This window comes from Mustela nigripes, chromosome 13 (genome assembly GCF_022355385.1).
Source record: "Mustela nigripes isolate SB6536 chromosome 13, MUSNIG.SB6536, whole genome shotgun sequence".
Lineage (NCBI taxonomy): Eukaryota > Metazoa > Chordata > Mammalia > Carnivora > Mustelidae > Mustela > Mustela nigripes.
Genome location: NC_081569.1, coordinates 5,032,991 through 5,053,276, shown reverse-complemented (window position 1 = coordinate 5,053,276; position 20,286 = coordinate 5,032,991). Strand labels below are relative to the sequence as shown.

The 20,286-nt window shown below is 40.3% G+C and overlaps 1 protein-coding gene across 2 annotated transcripts in view; it reads right to left on the bottom strand.

Annotated features, from left to right (window-relative positions):
* Positions 1-19,690, bottom strand: part of BLM (BLM RecQ like helicase) — a 91,049-nt gene extending 71,359 nt beyond the window's left edge. Inside the window, exon 1 of one of the 2 annotated variants that reach the window (XM_059371532.1) lies at positions 19,544-19,690. The gene's annotated coding sequence lies outside the window, so the exon portion shown is untranslated. The remainder of the gene's footprint in view (positions 1-19,543) is intronic. The other variant, XM_059371531.1, reaches the window with a different exon arrangement.
* Positions 19,691-20,286: the final 596 nt, after the last annotated feature.

Genomic DNA, 20,286 nt, shown 5'->3' with positions numbered 1-20,286 from the left:
TTGGGATCGAGCCCCACATCGGGCTCTCTGCTCAGTGGGGAGCCTGCTTCTTCCTCTCTCTCTCTCTCTGCCTGCCTCTCTGCCTACTTGTGATTTATCTCTGTCAAATAAATAAATAAAATCTTAAAAAAAAAAAAAAAAGGGAAACAGAAACACTAAGTACCAACGTATTAGAGTTGATATGAAAAATCTAAATTAAACAGACTTTTCATTAAAAAAGAGATGTCTTCAATATTGATATAATAGGAAACCAAAATGAACAGTCAAAACCGAAAAGAACTATAAAGTTTCTCTAAAAAGCACCAAATTCATTCTACAACACAAGCATGGTCTTGACCCTAAAACATCGTAAGAACCAAATAAGAAACTTAAATTCATGCTCACCAACCTCAAATGGGCCTGCTGCTCTGCGGGGTAAAAGTATAGTTCTCTGACCAATCTACTCTCAAGTTACTTCTCCTCAAACTTCTTACTCCTCTCTCTCAGCAGATGACTTCCTTTATACATTACAGAGAACAGAGAAAAGACCATAGGAAACTTCCTCACCTTTCTGCTGCCAAACACGCAAGCTCCCCCTTTATGTGGATCCAGCCTACTCTCTTTGACAAGGTCAAGTTCTCTACCTGAACCCTCAGGTCCCCTACACATCCTCCATCTTCCCCAAAACCTTACTCTGTTTATTACTGATTTTTCTCCTTCCTGTATAATTAGTTCATCCTTCTCAACTGGCATCCCTTTACCTTCAAAACATGTGAGAGCCTCTCCTGAACCTTAGACATTATCATTTAACCACTCTGCATTTCAGATACCTCATCTATACAATGCCCACCTACCTCATGTGGTTGCTATGTGAATTTGAATGAATTAGTATTTGTGGAGTGTTTAGAATGGTCTCCAGTAGAGAGTAAGCAACATATATATCTGTATCTACACAGATATGTGTGTATGTGTTTGATGAAGAACAATTCCCCTATAACACACTCTCATAATAACAAATACCTCCCACCTGCAGTTCTTATCATAGTTGTAACTCTACATACATTTAAAAAATTATTTGATTGGTTATTTCTTCTACTAGATTGTGAGTACAATGCAAAGATTGGACCCTTATTGATTTCATAACCCACAGCATCTCTAAATACCTAGCACTTAGCTAAAACTTATTAAATGAAAGCATAAAATCAATTTTAAAGAGTATAGAAAAGATGGCTCAAAAGGACTTTATTATTTTAAAGATTTATTTATTTGAGAGAGAGAGAGAATGAGAGAGAGAGTACATATGTGCACAGGGTGGGGGGGGTGGAGCAGAGAGAGAGGGAGGGAGAAATTCAAGCCAACTTGGCTTGGAGCATGGAGCCCAATGCACGGCTCAATCTCACAACCCTGAGATCGTGACCTGAGCCGAAACTAAGAGGTACTTAATCAACTGTACCTCCCAGGCATCCCTCAAAAAACCTATAACTGTGAACAACTATGCCTTATCCCAGAAATGTAAAGCTGGTTTAACGTTAAGTAAAATCATTAATATGATATGTCATCTTAATAAAAATCAGTACGATCAGATCAATAGACTTTAAAAAATACATTTCTACTGGGGTAAAACATACAGGCAGTAAAGTACACTGATCTTAAATGTAAATCTCAATATAGGTTTACTTACATATTCAACTATATAAACGACATTCAAAACATAGTATAGAACATTTCTAATACTGCAATATGCCTTCTTGTCCCCTTTCCCAGTTAATTTACCCCAGATGTAACCACTTTCTTACTCTATTACCAATGATTAGTTTTTCTTGAACTTCTTCATCCATATATATAAAATTATACAGTACGTATTACCAATGCATTTTTGAAAAGCCATCTGATAAAACTCAAACCATTTCTAATAGATAGACTGAACCACAGAACTGGAAGTTAAAATTAAGGCCCACACTTATATTTTACAATAGGAGTGAATCCATTAAACCCAGGGACAAAAGACAAGGCCATTCTCTTATTTTCTCTCTCTCATACAGGACATTTTGTCAATGTGAAAATATTCAAAAAAGAAAATTCTAGAAGAGATTAGAGTATCATTACATGCAGACAATATGATTATACACCAACACAATGCAAAGAAAATCAGTCATAACAATACATAATTAAAACTTCAGCGAAGTGGTTAAATAAAAGACAAGTAGAAATCCACAGAAGTCACGTGCATTCTCGTGTAGTGGTAATAACTAACTAGAAAATACAATTTTTAAAAAGCATTCAGTTAACAATAGCAATGAAAAGTACTAACTACCAATTAACCTAACAAAAGACATATATCTTCATGATATAAAGAAAATGACCAAATATTACTGGGAGAAATAAAGAAAAAATTGGAAAAATATTTCATAGACAAAAGCTTCATATTCTTCAATGAAAGGTTTAAATATCATTAAGATAACAGTTTTTGGTAAGTTAATTCATGAGTTTAACAAAATTTCAATGAAAACACCACAAGAATACTTCATAAAACTCAATAAAAATACTTCTAAAGTTCATTTGACAAAAGCACAAGACAAGAATATGAAATAACATTGGGGAAATACAATTATGTTAACTGTAACAGGAATTTAAATGGCATGGTACCCATCTTAAAAAAAGAATAACCTAAGGGTGCCTAATTGGTTAGGCGACTGGCTTCAGTTCAGGTCATGAACTTGGAGTCCCAGGATCAAGCTCCACATCCAGCTCCTTGCTCAACAGGGAGTCTGCTTCTCCCTCTGACCCTTCCCCCTCTCATGCTCTCTCTCTCTCAAGTAAATAAAATCTTAAGAAAAAAAAGAAAAAGAAAAAAAAAACCCTAGTCTCTAAAACATAATGTTTAACATGTGGTGAGAGAAACATAACAAAATGGGGAAATAATGAGTATTTAACAAGTGTTATTGGAGTATACAGCAAGCAATATACTCTAGATCAGGAGCTGGCAAACTACAACTCACTGGCCAAACCTGGCCTGCAGCCAATTTCTGTAAGCAATGTTTTACTGAAACGCACCCATACTTCTTTGTTTCCATACTACCTATGACAGCTTTAACACCATAGTTGGGTAGTTATGACAGAGATTATCTGGTCTGCAAAGCATAAAATATTTACTATCTGGCCCTTTATAGAAAAGGTTTGTTGACAGTTGCTCTAGATTGGTGTTGGGTAAAAAAAAGAATTATTAAATACATCAAATCTATGACAAGTTAAAAAAATTATCAGGTCAAAATCTAAACAAAAGTGGGCAACCAGAGTGTCATGGAAAGCTCTGAAATTGCTTTTGTCCTAAGACAGATGTCTGATCCTGAGAATATGGACATCAATTTTTATAGCTTTGGAGGGAAAAGGTGGACAGAATGAGAGTTAAGGCCTAACCAGGGTGGGAAATGTTCCCCTATAAAACCAGCACCCCCAATGGCTATATGATTTGGGAAAACGTAAACCAAAATTAAACTCGATTTCTATCCCTGGTGTCTGTAAGCGAAGAGAAGTTACCAGCTGCTGAGGGACTAAGTGGAACAGACCATGAGACCACAAGTCCAAAAATATTTTCGAATCAATTTTTACACCTGAATAAATTCTTAAAACTTTGAGTCATGAATTTAGATTAAAGTGATCCTAACTCCAGAACACCTGGCAGAAGCAAATGCAAAAACATCCCTGGAGAAATATACCTTTATCTTAGGGCTTAAATAATTCCCATAAATAATTCTTCAAGACAATGCATAGCAAACACAGACAAAAATAGCCAAGCACACAAGGAAACAGGGCACCAGAAATGAGAACTAGTTGTAATAGAAAAACAGCTGAGCAGTATTAGGCATGAAAGTGTAAAACACTTGCATTTATTATGTTTAGAAAAATCAAAAACGAGTTTGGAAGTATCTGCAGTAAACAGAAAACTATAAAAATGATCTTGCCAAGAGAACTTCTAAAAATGAGAAATACAATAACCAAAATTAAGAATTCAATGAATGGATTTACCAGTACATTACACACAACTAAAGAGATAATTACTAAATGGGAAGGAAAATCACAAGAAAGTGTCCAGAATCAGTTTCCAGGGATTTCTCACATTCCTACATGGTCCAAGCCTACTGAGCAAAGGACATGTTAAATCTTTGGCAGTTAGACATAGTGTGTCCCTCCAGAGAGAGCTGGAGTCACACCTCCCCAGAGACAACCCACAGTAGTAAAGACAAAGTCCCTGGAGACATTTCCTTACATTTCAGGGTCACAAACCTTAAGGCACCTTCCCCATCTCACCCGGGGCAGATTTGCCTACATCCTAGGGTAACGAGTAATCTCTCTGGAGGGAAGGACGTGCAGTGTGTCAGCAACCCTTAACTGTTCAGAGTCTCTGAATTTTGGAGTTCCTTTTCTGTAATGCACTAAACTGTATATACTCACAGTATCACCTTGCCCTTATCACCTCACCCTGTGGGAATTAGGGCAGGGGGAACTGATGCAAGATATTGCTGGCTGTGTTTGCTACAATAACTTGTCTTTATCTCTGATCCAGGGGTCTTGGGTCTCAATAATACCTATGCAAATGTGCATGTACGTGTGTATAAAATCCTGTGACAGGCTAACTTCCTAGTTTAAAAGAAGGACAAAATCTAAGATCCTTCATGGTTTCTGACTTAACAAATGCATACGCATATAAACAGGTACAAAATATGAGAAATTAGAAGACATGGAAGATACAGTCAGAAACTGTTACAGAAATTAAACAGAAATCTAGTTCCAGAAAGAGGAGAAACTGGGGCAGAACTAATACTTAAAAAGGTAACAGCTGGGAAGTTTCCAGAATCAAAGACAAGAATCTTCAGATTCAAGAATGCAGACAAATTCTGAGCAGGATAGATAAAAAAGAAATCCACATCACATTATATCATTGTACAACATTTGAACAGAAAATTGATCTCTTTAGCACAAATGAAAATCAGGAGGCAGCAGAATGGTATTTCCATGTGCTCATAGAAAATAACCTAGAACTCTTTTCCCAGCAAAAATATCCCTCAAAAACTGAGACTGAATTGTATTCTTTAAAAGGATGAATTTTGTGATATGTGAATTACATTACATCTCAGTAAAGCTGTTACTTTTAAACTGACTATAACAAAAGCAATGGATAATAAGTGTTGAGGATGCAGAGAAATCGGAACACTCATACACTGCTATTGAGAGTACAAAATGGTGCAGCTGTGTTAGAAAAGTCTGGCAGTACTTCAAAAGCCTAAACAGAGCGATTTCACTCCTAGATATACACTCAAAAGAATGGAAAACATGGATTCAAGCAAATACTTGTACCTGAATGTTCATAGAGGCATTATTTGCAATAGCCAGAAAGTAGAAACAACCCAAATGGCCATCCACTGACAAATGGAAAAATAAAACATGTGTGTCCCTGTGATGAAATATTATTTGGTCATACAAAGGAATACAGTACTGATTCATGCTTCAATAATGATGAACCTTGAAATACTATGCTAAGGGATAAAAAGCCAGTCACAAAAAAAGGCATATGGTATGATTCCAATTATATGAAATGTACAGAATAAGCAAAGCTGTATAAAGAAAGTAGGTTAGTGCTTGCCTGGGGATGGGGTGATGATCAGATTGGGGGTGACGGCAAGGGGTGTGGAGGTTCTCTTTGGGTTGAGGAAAATATTCTGAAATCAGCTGTGACAATGGCTATACAAGTCTACGAATATAGTAAGAGCCACTGAGTTGTACTCTTTAAATGGATGAATTTTATGTTTTGTGAATTATATCTCAAAGTTGTCATAAAAGAAACACAAGGTAAAATAAAAACACTTTCAGATCATCAGAACCAAGAATTTTCTACCAGCGACTCTCATTAAATGAGATTCTGAAGGAGGTACTTCAGGTAGTAGAAAAGTGAGCCTATCTGGAAGTTCTAGATGATAATTGGAACTATCATCTAGATAACTGACAGATGATATCAAGGAAGGAAGTCAAGACCGTGGTAAATATGTGGCTAAATCCACAAAAACCCTAACTGTGCAAAGCAACAATAATGTCTTGCAGGGCTGAAATAAATCATTAAAATACCCAACAATAATGACACATAAGTGAAATAAAGAGAGTTAATGTGCTCCAAGGCCTGTGTTATAAGGGGTGTATGGTGTTATTTAGCTTCACACTTTGAGAAGACAAATGTGCATGCTGCACTTTCTTGGTAACCACTGAAGAATAAAAATATAATGACTTAAAACTCTTGATATCAGCTCAGGTCATGATCTCAGGGCAGCCCCGGCTTGGACTCCATGCTCAGCAGGGAGTCTACTTGGGATTCTCTTCCTCTCCCTCGCCACCAGCCCTCTGCTTGCATGCTTTCTCCCTCTCAAATAAACCTTTAAGAAAAGCTATAAGAAAGGAGAGAAAAGGGAAAATGTAATACAAAGTACAAAATAAGTTGGTAGTAGATTTAAATCCAAATATTTGTTAGTTACAATAAATATAAACTGACCACTCTGGCTGAAAAGATTATCAATCTGAACTTAAACAATGAAATCTAACTACTGTATCTGCTGTTTGTCAGAGACATGTCTGAAACACTAGGTGTATAGAAAGGCTGAAAGATGAAAAAAAAAAAGTAAAAACTCACCAGAAGCAAGCTGAGATTGCTATATTAATACCAGACAAACAGATTCTTAAGACAGAATGCCTTACTAGAGATGAAGAGGGTCACGGTAGAATGATAAATTCTGGGGCACCTGGGTGGCTCAGTCATTAAGCATCTGCCTTCGGCTCAGGTCATGAGATCAGGGTCCTGGGATCGAGCCCCACATTAGGCTTCCTGATCAGCAGGAAGCCTGCTTCTCCCTCTCCCTTCTCCCACCCTCCTCCCACCCCCTGCTTCTGTTCTCTCTCTTGCTGTCTCTCTGTCAAATAAATAAAATCTTAAAAAAAAAAAATTCAATTCACTAGAAAGATAGAAAACTTTAGATCTGTATGGCCCATGAAGTATCTGCAAATTACATGAAGGAAAACTGATAAAATTATAAGCAAAAGACTATAATTATAGATTTAAAATTAGCTCTCAGTAATTGATAGAATAAGTAACTAAACAATCAGCAACCACCCAGCTCTGAATAACACAACCTTTACAATTACAAAATGTGCATTCTTTTCAAGAACAGATGCCTACAGAAGCTGACCATGTACTAGGCTATAAGGCAAGTCTCAACAATTTCAGTGGATTGAAGTCACAAGATGTTGTCCAACCAAATTAATTATGCCAGAAATCACTAATAAGATAATTAGAAAAAGTAATTGTTTTAGTATCCATTGATGATTCAGGCCTGAAGAAATAATAGTGTGATAGTAAACAGCAGAATTGTGCAATGATGGTTTTCATAACCCCATCCATCAGTCTTTGTAGTGGGCACTATCGTTCAGTAGCTGGCATGTGAGTATAAAGAACTTTCCCTTCTCCCCTATTTGCTTTTTATCAGGAAGGATTCTTAATGTATTTGGTGGGTTGTCATCCATTACTGTCATTATTTCCACACTTAAACGCTTTCATATTTGATTAGTGGGAATGGAGCTCCTTAAAGCTGCTCCTATATCCTTTTTTAACTGTGCTAAATTACATGTAATATAAAATTTACCATCTTGAGCATTGGTTCAGTGGAATAAAGTATATTCACATTGTCGTGCAACCAATTGCCAGAACTTTCTCATCTTGCAAAACTGAAACACTATGCCTGTTAAACAATAACTCTCTACTTCCCTTTCCCCATCCCCTAACAATCACCATTCTTTCTGCGTCTATGAATTTGACTGCTTTAGTGGACCCATACAGTGTTTGTCTTTTTGTGAATGGTTTGTTTCACTTAGTATATTGTCTTCAAGGTTTATTCATGCTGTAGCATGTGTCAGAATTTCCTTCCTTTTTAAAGCTTAGTGACATTCTATTGTATGGATCGAACACATTTTGTTTATCCATTTTTCTGTCGATGGACATTTGGGTTGTTTCCACTTTTTGGTTATTGTGAATAATGTTGCTGTGAACATGTGTGTACAAATATCTCTGAAACCCTGCTTTCAATTTCAATTCCTTTGGGTCTATACCAGGAGTGAAATTCCTGGATCCTATAGTAATTCTATTATTTTTAATTTTTGAGGAATAGCCATACTATGTTCCACAGTGGCTATACCATTCTACATTCCCACCAACAGGGCACAATTTCTCCACATCCTCATCAACACAAGTTATTTTCTGTTCTGTTTTTTATAGTAACCATCCTAGTGAGTGTGAGATATCTTGTGTTTTCAGTTTGCATTTCTCTAATAAATTAGTGATGTCGAGCATCTTTTCATGTTTTCGCTCAAATGTCCACTCAAATCCTTTGCCCACTTTTTCTTTCTTTTTTCTAATTTTATTTTTTTATTTTAATTTAAAAAAAAAGATTTTATTTATTTATTTGACAGACAGAGATCATAAGTAGGCAGAGAGGCAGGCAGAGAGAGAGGGGGAAGGAGGAAGCAGGCTCCCCGCGGAGCAGAGAGCCCGATGTGGGGCTCGATCCCAGGACTCTAAGATCATGACCTGAGCCAAAGGCAGAGGCTTTAACACACTGAGCCACCCAGGCACCCCTTATTTTAATTTTTTTTATAAACATGTAATGTATTATTAGCCCCAAGGGTACAGGTCTGTGAATTGCCAGGTTTAAACACTTCACAGCACTCACCATATCACATACCCTCCCCAATGTCCATAACCCCTCCACCCTCTCCATACGCCCCCCCCCCTGCCACCCTCAGTTTGTTTTGTGACATTCAGAGTCTCGTATGGTTTGTCTCCCTCCCGATCTCATCTTGTTTCATTTATTCGTTTCCCACCCCCCTAAGCCCCCCATATTGCATTCCACTTCCTCATATCAGGGAGATCATAGGATAGTTGTCTTTCTCTGATTGACTTATTTCGCTAAGCATAACACCCTCTAGTTCCATCCACGTTGTCACAAATGGCAAGATATCATTTTTTTTGATGGCTGCATAGTATTCCATTGACTATATATACCACTTCTTCTTTATCCATTCATCTGTTGATGGACATCTAGGTTCTTTCACTTTGTGGACATTGCTGCTATAAACATTCGGGTGCACGTGCCCCTTTGGATCACTACATCTGTATCTTTAGGGTAAATACCCAGTAGTGCAATTGCTGGGTCGTAAGGTAGCTCTATTTTCAACTTTTTAAGGAATCCATGCTGTTTTCCAGAGTGGTTGCACCAGCCTGCATTCCCACCAACAGTGCAGGAGGGTTCCCCTTTCTCCGCATTCTAGCCAGCATCTGTCATTTCCTGACTAGTTAATTTTAGCCATTCTGACTGGTGTGAGGTAATATCTCATTGTGGTTTTGATTTGTAATTCCCTGATGTCGAGTGATGTGGAGCACTTTTTCATGTGCCTGTTGGCCATATGGATGCCTTCTTTGCAGAAATGTCTGTTCATGTCCTCTGCCCATTTCTTGATTGGATTCTTTATTCTTTGGGTGTTGAGTTTGCTAAGCTCTTTATAGAATTTGGATACTAGCCCTTTATCTGATATGTTGTTTGCAAATATCTTCTCCCATTCTGTCAGTTGTCTTTTGGTTTTGCTGTTCCTTTGCCCACTTTTAATTAGGTCTGTATTTGTTTGTTTTAAGAAACTATAAGAGTTCTTCATTCTGGACTAGGGGAAGGGGAGCAGGAAGGAGGCAATACAAATGGGCATGAGGAAAATTTAGGAAAGATGAACAGGTTAATGAACCTGAATATAGTGATGATATCTCCTAACAAAACTAATCCAATTGTACACTTCACAGGGACACCTGCATGGCTCAGCTGGTTGAGCAACTGAATCCCGACTTTGGCTCAGGTCATGACCGCTGGGTCCATGATTAGCACAGAGTCAGCCTGGGATTCTCTCCCTCTCCCTCCACCCCACCCCTGCAAAAAACCATACATTCTACACATACACAGTTTACTGTAGATCAATAAAGCTGCTTTTAAAAACATAAAACCCAAAGATATCTAGAAGACTGAAAAGTTTGGGGGAAATTTTATTTCACTTTAGCCCTTCAACAACTAAAGACAGATGACTAAACCAATAATTCTAAGAATAAAAAGCTAACTAATAAAGAATTTGGAAGTTTTCCTTCATTTCCTATGCTCTGAAACAATGTACTTAGCACTGGGATTACATGGACTCAAAAATTTTTCAATAAAGTTTCTCTGTGAAACCATTTAGATCTAGTGGGTTTTTCTGGTGTGTGTTCAATGGGACAGTTCTTTCATAACCTTATTCTATGAAAATTGAGTGATTTAACTTCCAATCTTTGCTGGCGTCAATTTTGGTAAATTGTATTTTCCTAAATAATTTTCCATTTCATTTGAATTTTCAAAATCACTTAACACAGAAGTATGCAAATTAATATTATTAACATTTTTCTCCACTTGTTATTTTGTATTTGTGATTTCTCCTAATGTTCTTAACTTAGCAATTAGTTTACCTGGTTTGTTAAATGGTTTGAGATCTAAGATTGTGATTTCTCAATCAGATGTTTCTCTCTTCTCCATCTCATTAACCTCTGCTTTTATCTTTATTGTTTTTTATTCTCTTGTGCTTTCTTTTGTTTTACTTTGTTCTTTTTCTAACTTTCTAAGTTTAGAATTTATTTCATTTATTTCCCTTCCTGAATTGTAAGACAATAAATCCCCCCAACCACTACTTTATATGTATCTTACAGAATCTAATGTTGTGTTTTCATTTAATTAATTTTCAGGAATCCTTTATATCAATTTGCAGTTCCCCTGCATCCAAGAGTTCTTTTAATTGAGGGTTTCATTTTCCATATAGACCAGTCTTTTGTTTTTTTAAAATTTCATTTTAAATTTCTAGTTTTGTTGTATAGTGATAAGGACTGTTTCTAATATTTCTACTTTAGAGAAATTACCAATCTTTTCCTTGCAACCTATCATATGAACTATTTTTATGAATGCAAATGTATACTTAAGAAGATAGATCATGGGGGACTTGGGTGCCTCAGTTGGTTAAGTGTCCAACTCTTGCTTTTGGCTCAGGTCATGATCTCAGGGTCCTGAAATCGAGCCCGGCCTTGGGCCCTGCATTCAGTTTGGAGTCTGCCTGTCTCTCTCTCCATGCTCCTCCCCTGGCCTGCCCATTCCTCTCTTCGAATAAATAAAGAAATAATCTTTAAAAAGGCGGGGGGGGGGGGGCCTGGGTGGCTCAGTGGGTTAAGCTCCTGCCTTTGGCTCAGGTCATGATCTCAGGGTCCTGGGATCAAGCCCTGCATCGGGCTCTCTGCTCAGCAGGGAGCCTGCTTCCCCCCCTCTCTCTGCCTGCCTCTCTGCCTACTGTGATCTCTCTCTGTCAAATAAGTAAATAAAATCTTTAAAAAAAAAAAAAAAAGAGCATTACGGTACTAATCCTTCAACTTTTCCTAAGATTTTTTATTTTTCAAAGTAAAAGAAAAAAAAATACAGGAAATCTCCATGTTTAGAAATAAATATAAATAAACTGTGCATCAAATAAGATATCACAATGAGAACTGGATATATTTGCAACTGAAAAATAACAAAAGTCCATATATAAAAATATGATATGCAACTAAAGAGGTAGTGAGCAGGAAATGTAGAGTCATACTGTCAGAAAAGAAGGCAGAAAGTTAGTGAGCAGAAAGCATCTATCCAATTTAGTTACAAAATGTAAAACAAACTAAGCCTAATGAGAATAGAAAGGAGAAAATTATAAACAACTAAAAACAATAAACAAATGCTAGAGAGGCTCAATAAGCAAAAAGTTTGTTTTGTGAAAAGATTTACCAAAAACAAGAGAAAAGACACAAATCAGTAACAGGACTGAAAGAAGAGACTTAATTACATATACCATTTACATTGAAATATCATAATAGATCCTGAACATTGTGCCAATAAACTTTAAAATCTTAATCTTAATCTTTAACTTCTTTAAAAATTAACTTATCAATAGTCACTCAAAAAGAAACAGAAGGGGCGCTGGGTGGCTCTGTTGGTTAAGTGTCTGCCTTTGGCTCAGGTCATGATCTTGGAGGCCCAGGATCAAGCTCATATTGGCTTCCCTACTCAGCAGGGAGTCTACTTCTCCCTCTCACTCTCCATCTGTGTACACGTTCTCTCTCTCAAATAAATAAAACCTTAAAAAACAACAACAACAACCAGAAAACCTGATAGCCTTATAGCCACTTCAAGCAAATATCTGTGCTTAAGACTTGCTCTGCCAGACACATAAAGACGTAATAAAAAACTTGTTTAAAACCATAGTAGTGATGCAGTGCCTGGGTAGCTTAGTAAATTTGAGTGTCTGACTCTTGATTTCAGCTCAGGTCATGATCTCAGGGTCATGAGATCAAGACCCACATTGCGCTCTGCACTGAGCATGGACCCTGCTTGAGATTCTTTTTCCCTCTCCCTTTGCTCCCCGCCATGCTTGTAGGTGCTCTGTCTCAAAAAAAAAAAAAAAAAAAGAAAAGAAAAGAAAAAAGAAAAAAAAAGCAAGCAGTGATGATATAAGGACAGGCAGGAAGACCAGTGGAAGAGTAAAAGGACCCCAAAACAAACCCATACACAGACAAATTATAATAATTTATGACACTTATAACTGCAGCACATCAGAGAATCAATCTTTCTGATAGTTAGTGCTGGGACACTGGATAGCTACATGGAAAAGAAATGAAGTTTAAACCCTACTTCATTCACTCCATACACACACATCCCTTTCTTTCTTTCTTTTTTAAAGATTTTATTTATTTATTTGACAGAGAGAGATCAAAAGTAGGCAGAGAGGCAGGCAGAGAGAGAGAGAGGGAAGCAGGCTCCCTGCTGAGCAGAGAGCCCGATGCAGGACTTGATCCCAGGACCCTGAGATCATGACCTCAGCCGAAGGCAGCTGCCCAACCCACTGAGCCATCCAGGTGCCCCACAAATCACTTTCAAGTGAACTGCAGATCTAAATGTAAAGGGCAAAACAATAAAGTTTCTGGGGGTGCCTGAGTGGCTCAGTCAGTTAAATGTCTACCTTTGGCTCAAGTCATGATCCCAAAGGATCAAGCCCCACATAGGCTCTCCACTCACGGGGGAGTCTGCTTATCCCTCTCCTTCTGCCCCTCTCCAGCATATGCGTGCACTCTCACTTTCTCTCTCTCTCAAAAGCAAATAAAATTTAAAAAAAAAAATCAAGTTTCTGCAGGATAATATAAAATAACTTTATACCTTCCCAGAGATTTCTCAGATAAGATACAAAAAGCACTAACAAAAAGAAAAAAGACTGCAAGGGCGCCTGGGTGGCTCAGTGGGTTAAGCCCCTGCCTTCGGCTCAGGTCATGATCTCAGGGTCCTGGGATCGAGTCCCGCATCGGGCTCTCTGCTCGGCAGGGAGCCTGTTTCCTCCTCCTCTCTCTCTCTGCCTGCCTCTCTACCTACTTGTGATCTCTCTCCGTCAAATAAATAAATTAAAAAAATCTTTAAAAAAAAAAAAAAGAAAAAAAAAAGAAAAAAGACTGCAAAATTGAATTACACCTTTTTAAAAAAAATTAACATACAACGTATTATTTGCCCCAAGGGTACAGGTCTGTGAGAATTACATCTTAATTTAAGAATCTTTTTATGTGTCAAATAGCCTAAAAGAGCATCAAGACTTTTGAGACAAGTGAATGTAAAGAAAAGCAAGGTAATGATCACACGAAAGTCAGGATGAAGGTTGTCTTTGGGGTACAGGATGAGATGGGGCAGACACCCTCTGAGGGTGTTAGCTATGTGCTTTTTTGCTAAGTACAGGGGTATTCGCTTTGACAAATATGAGCAGAAAGCTCATATTCTGAGCTTTGACAAATATGTCATTAAGCTATTTTGGGGGTTCCCAGACCACTCCCTCACGTTCAGTGCTTCACTGAACAACTTCTAGGACTCAGCATATAGTAAGTACTACTCGCAGCTAAGATTTACTGTAGCAACAGAGAGCAGGGATCAGCCAGATCAGCAAGGGGAAAAGGCCTACCACGCAGAGCTTGTAGGATACTGCTCTCTACCTGCCATGAGAGCACACTCTCGCTCAGGGAAGATGCACCATTTCTGCCCCTGAAAACCTGCCAGAGATGCAAAATCGAGGGTTTTTACTGGGGGCTGGTTACAAAGGAACCCTCTGTCCACCGAAAATGTGGACTCTCAGAATGAAAGCAGATGTTAGTGTCCCAGGTAGGCAAAACAACCATATTGGCTTAGGAAACGTTTCAAAAGCCAAGTTCCCATTCACCAGCCAAGAACCAATCTTGCAAGGAGGTCCTTCTAAAGAGAAGTCTCGGGCCTACTATGCTAACTCATTCCTACACAGCTTATACAGATGTTTTTTGCACTTTTATTACCTATGGCATTTCACAAAAAAAGATGCTTAACAATGGTAGACTACCATATTTAAAATCTGTGTTCAAAAGCCACAGAGATGACATTTGCATTATATGTACCTGACAAATTAGTAGGGTTTGGGATGTTTAAACAATTCCTACAAAGTAATGAGATAAAGCAAGATGGCTGCTAAGAAAGACAAAAAATTCGAACAGACACTTTACAAATAAGGAAACATTCCATAAACAACACGGAGCTCACCTTTACTAATAATCCAGGGAATTGAAACCATAAGAAAACACTACTATACATATACCTACTAAATACGCAAAATTTACAAGACAATATCAAATATTAGCAAGAATGTGGGGCAAAGGAAAGTCTTACATACTGGTGGGAGGGAGTGCAACCACCTTTGAAAACAATTTGGCCTTATAAAGTATAAGGTACACACACTCTTCAGCCCAGTAGTTCTCTGACTTACATATACAAACTTGTGAACATGTGCACCAGGGCATATGTACAAGAACATTCACAACGACATTAATAGCCAAAACCTGAAAACAATCCAAATGCCATAAAAAGCAAGATAGGTAAGAACAAACAAATAGGGGCAACTGGGTGGCTCAGTGGTTGTTAAGCCTCTGCCGTCGGCTCAGGTCATGATCTCAGAGTCCTGGGATCGAGCCCCGGCATAGGTCGCTCTGCTCAGCAGGGAGCCTGTTTCCCTTTCTCTCTCTGCCTGCCTCTCTGCCTACTTGTGATCTCTGTCTGTCAAATAAATAAGTAAAATCTTTAAACAAACAAACAGAAAACCCACAACAAAACCCAAAACACCAGGACAGATACTGTGGCACAATCACATAATAACATAAATAAATACAGCAATAACATAGATGTTTATTAAAAATTATTTAAAAAATTTTTAAAAAGCCTGTATCCACAATATGGAAGAATCTCACAAACATAATGTCAAACCAAATAAGACAAAGGAGAGTATATACATGAACTACAGATCTCAAAACTGGTAAAACTGAACTATGTTACCCATGGATGTATACATAGGGTAAACTATGAAGACAAGATAATCATCACAAAATCAGAATAGTTCTCTCTAGTGCGGGGAGAAGGAGACTGCTTAAGAGGGAAGTCATACTCCAGGGACACCGGGAATACTCTATTTCTTGATCTGTTTGATGGTTATGTGAAATTACTATTTTATAATCATTATTTATGTTTACATAATTTACTGTTAATTAAACTTTATAATTTTTAAACTTTGCAATTTTTAAATAATTAATCTTTAAATTGTATATATACATATACTATGTACTTCCTAAGATACTATGTAGCCTCTTTCTCAAAAAATTTCTTTGAGAGGGGCACTGGGTGGCTCAGTTGGTTAAGCATTTGACTCTTGGTTTCAGCTCAGGTTATGATTTCAGGGTCATGAGATCGAGCCCCAATCACGCTCTGTGCTCAACTTGGACCCTGCTTAGGATTCTCTCCCCCACCTCCTTCTGCCCTTCACCGCCACGCATGAGCTCTTTCTCTCTAAAATAAATAAAATCCTTTTAAAAAATTTCTGTGAGAAATGAAAGTTGGCAAAAACAAAGAATTAGTATTAAAAACATACAAAGAGGGGCCCCCGGATGGCTCAATGGGTTAAGCCTCTGCCTTCGGCTCACGTCATGATCTCAGGGTCCTGGGATCAAGCCCGGCATCGGGCTATCTGCTCGGTGGGGAGTCTGCTTCCCTCTCTCTCTGCCTGCCTCTCTGCCTACTTGAGATCTGTCAGATAAATAAATTTTTTTAAAAATCTTAAAAAAAAAACCACCATACAAAGAACACCAAAGTTCCCATGAACAAATGATCAGAGAGTATAAACACACAGTTCACCAGACTACACAGACACTGAATAAACTTATGGGAAAACATTTTCTTTTCTAAGAATTAATAGCACGAAGTAACACTGCATACCGATTAAACCAAAGAGAGTGCAATACTGAGATAATTTATAAGATAAATCACAGTCATGAAGACCTAGTGGCTACATGGGAGTACTTTGATATTGGAAAAACAAAAGAGTAAATTATGAGTACATTATGCTTACAGCTAAGAATCTGTATAGCTAAAATTCGGGAAGGACCCATGACAAAGGAAAATAGCTGATGTGGTTGAAAGCTAGAATTATGGGTGTAATATTTTCCTTGATACTGCGAATGGGTTTCATTAAGATACAGGAATTTTTAAACAAAGTAAATCTAATAGTTCCTTGCAATTCTAAAGGACCAAGTCCATATGTCATAACCCCATGACCTTCCACAAGCTGACTTCAGCATGTGTTTTTCACTCCATGCCAGGCACCATTCTGGGCACTGGAGTAGAGGCAGGCAAGACCTAATTACTTCCCTAGATGAGCTTCTAGACCGGCAGGAAATGGACATGTCAACAAGTAATTACAACTCAATGAAGTAAGTCCCACAAAACGTCTCTTCTTTTAAAAGTCTGTGACCCATAAATACGGAGAACAAACTGATGGCTGCCAGAGAGGAGGGGTCTGGGGACAGGCAAAATGGGTGAAGGGGAATGGGAAGTACAGGTTTCTAGGCAGGGAATGAACAAGTCACGGGGATGAAAGGTACAGTGCAGGGCATAGAGTCAATGGTATCGTAGCGGCTTTGGGCGGTGACAGGTGGTAGCTACACTTGCAGCAAGCACCGCATGCAGTCTAGAGCTGTCAAATCACTACGGTGCACACCTGAAACGAAGGTAACATTCTGTGCCATCTATACTTCAATTTAAAAAACAAAATGGGCCAGTGTGGAGGTGGGGGCAGGTCTATAGCTTCCCAGATGAAGGAAAAACTCAGGAAAACCAGAGAAGCTTTCAAAAGAATACTGAACTGGGTCTTGAAGGGCAGGTGTACAGTTCCAGACAGGGTGGGGGGTGTGAAGCGTGTCCATGGCGTATTTGTGCCAATGGAACAGCAGGTGCTTGGAGAAGGAGACTGCTTAAGACATGCTCCCAGCAATGGCGAACCCTAGGGCTTTTAGCATTCCATTCCCGGGTACTTTGCAATTACTTTGGGCCTCTTTGTTCTATCCTTTCTTCCATTAAAAGAAGTACATAAAAGTATATACAGAGAATAGGTATTATATGTTGGAATAAGTGTGTATTTGGTTAAAACTAGTATGAAAAATATAATCGTTTAATATATATTTAACCTTACATATTTCAAGCATACAAAAAAAATGATACCCATGTACTCACCAACCAAATTTAAGAAGTCAAATTCTGTCCTACTCTCTTTCAAAGGCATAAAGTGCTTCAAATATATTTCAAATCCCTCCCACTCTTCTTATCTCTTCCCTTCTCCCTCGTTCATAGATACTACTGACTATCCCCAACTGGATGCATATGATTTCTCTGCATATTGGACTTTCAGTACACACCTAACCACAAGGGCTTTGTGTAGTTTTTAAATTCTGGGTTTTCTTATCAGTAAAAAAAAAAGAAAAAAAAAAAGAAATAGAACGATGGGCACCTGGGTGGCTCAGTGGGTTAAGCCTCTTCCTTGGGCTCACGTCCTGATTTCAGGGTCCTGGGATCAAGCTCTGCATCAGGCTCTCTGCTCACAGGGAGCCTGCTTCCCCCTCTCTTTCTGCCTGCCCTTCTGCCTACTTGCGATCTCTGTCAAAAAAGTAAAATCTTAAGGGGAAAAAAAAAAAAAAAAAAAGAAAGAAATAGAATGAATATGGTGGCTATCATGGTGATCCGCACTGAAAAGAACTCCAGACCCAGAAATTTTGTTCCCTCTCAGACTATAAGCTACCTTCCAACAGCAGCCTGGCTAACAAAACTTTGGTTCAATATAGTTCTATTTACATTCCTCCTATGCAATACTTCTGTCTGCCTTCCCAATTTCTTTTTTTCTTTAAAGATTTTATTTATTTATTTGACAGAGATCACAAGTAGGCAGAGAGGCAGGCAGAGAGAGAGGGGGAAGCAGGCTCCCCAGCTGAGCAGAGAGCCAGCCCGATGCGGGGCTCGATCCCAGGACCCTGAGATCATGACCCGAGCCGAAGGCAGAGGCTTTAACCCACCGAGCCACCCAGGCGCCCCCCAATGTCTGACATCTACCCCAGTCTCTGCCGTTACTGCCCCTGAACCCTGACGGGACACAGAAGTGCTACTTGTCTGCACTGGTGGCACCAGGAGCTGGCATGTGCCTCCCCCATCTCAGCCCGTTATATGTCCAAAACGCTGAGTAACCTGAGGGCACGTGAGGGGTACGGGAGGAAGTCTGGTGTGGAAGACGCCTTGGAGTCAGGCAGCTCTTTTAACACAGGGACAACCTACTGGTGCTTCAGATTCTCCTCGTCAAAAGGAGGGCAGTTTTACCTACTTGGGGTAACGGAACCCTTACTACGTACCAAGTACTCCCTGAAGCATCCATTGGCTACATTAAGCCATTTCATCCTAACGAAACCTCCAGGATGTGGAAGAGATGATTTCCGCCTTAAGACAGAGGGACACCGAGTCAGAGTTTAAATGACGAGTGGGCCGCCACGGGGTTCGTACCGGGAGAGCCGGGATTGGATCCAGGCAATGCGACGCAGCCTGTGTCCGCAACCACTCCCCTTCGCGGAGGTGCCGCGGAGCCACACTTGTAAGCTAATGGGTCCCGAGCACGTGACACGCAGCGCACCCAAAACCCCGGAGCCCAGCGCGTGCCCGTGGAAGGACACAGGAAGAGGACGAGCTTTGGTCTTGGGGGGCGGGTGCGGAGTGCCAGGGGTCTGGGCTGGGACCCCGGTAGGCACCGGCGCACAGAACCAAACACCGTGGGTGCTGGGCCGGCTCTCCCACCGACGCCCGGGGCGGCCCCGGCCCCACCCCCGCGCCTCTGTGCGCGGGTCTGCGAACACGCGTGCTTTCGGCTCTCCTCTCAGGCTACTGGCCGCGACCGAGCACGGCTTCGCGGGCCGCGCCGAACCGGAGCGGGCAACGGAGGAACCTGAGAGCCTTCCTCTTCGGCCCGGGGGCCGAGTCGCGGGAGCTGGGCCAGGCCTGTCCGCCCGTAAGTCCGAGCGCGCCGCACTCACCTATCCAGCAAGCTCGCAGCGGGCGGTAACCCGGTCCAAACTCCCCGCGCAGCCTCCTCCGCCCCGGCGCGGAGCGCCAGCTCATTTCGCGCCGGAAGCCGGCCGATCCCGATTGGCTGTTTCCTGAGGAAACCGACCAATGTCGTCACCCCATGGCACCTGTCCCCGCCCCTGGGACGGGGGCGTCCCCAACGCCCAATCAGAGTGCGGAAGTCGGGGTCACGTGACCTCAGTTAACCCCCGGGCTTCCGGTACTCTCGGGATCTTTGTGTGCCCTGTGTTTCTTGTCGGTGGAGGCTTTCAATAAGACGGGCCCCTTAAACGGAGCGCTGGGGCGGGAGTGAAAACCCCCGGAGTTTGAGAGGAGCCCGAGACTTGGCAGTTTCCACAGACCAGGCCCAGGCTCTTACCCAATGTTTCTGTGAGGCTTCGACGGATTCTCCCCTCCACCTCCTTGAAACGCTGGCCTCTGCCCCACCCGAGCTTGCGCGAGCTACTGTACATGTCATCGACCGGGAAAGGGGTCGCAAACTCAGCTGCTTCGGGGGACGTGTGCGCTCCCCGAGTGCGAAGCCACGCTGCTGTTGCCGCCGAGTGTTGCCACGCCAGACTGGGGCCCTGTGATGCCAGATGTTTCTTCCTACCCCGCTTTCCCCTTCCCTCTTTTCCTCCCTCCTTCCCTTTCTTTCTTCTAAGAAAAATTGAAAATTTATGTGAAATCTGCCGATTTTAAAATGCTACAA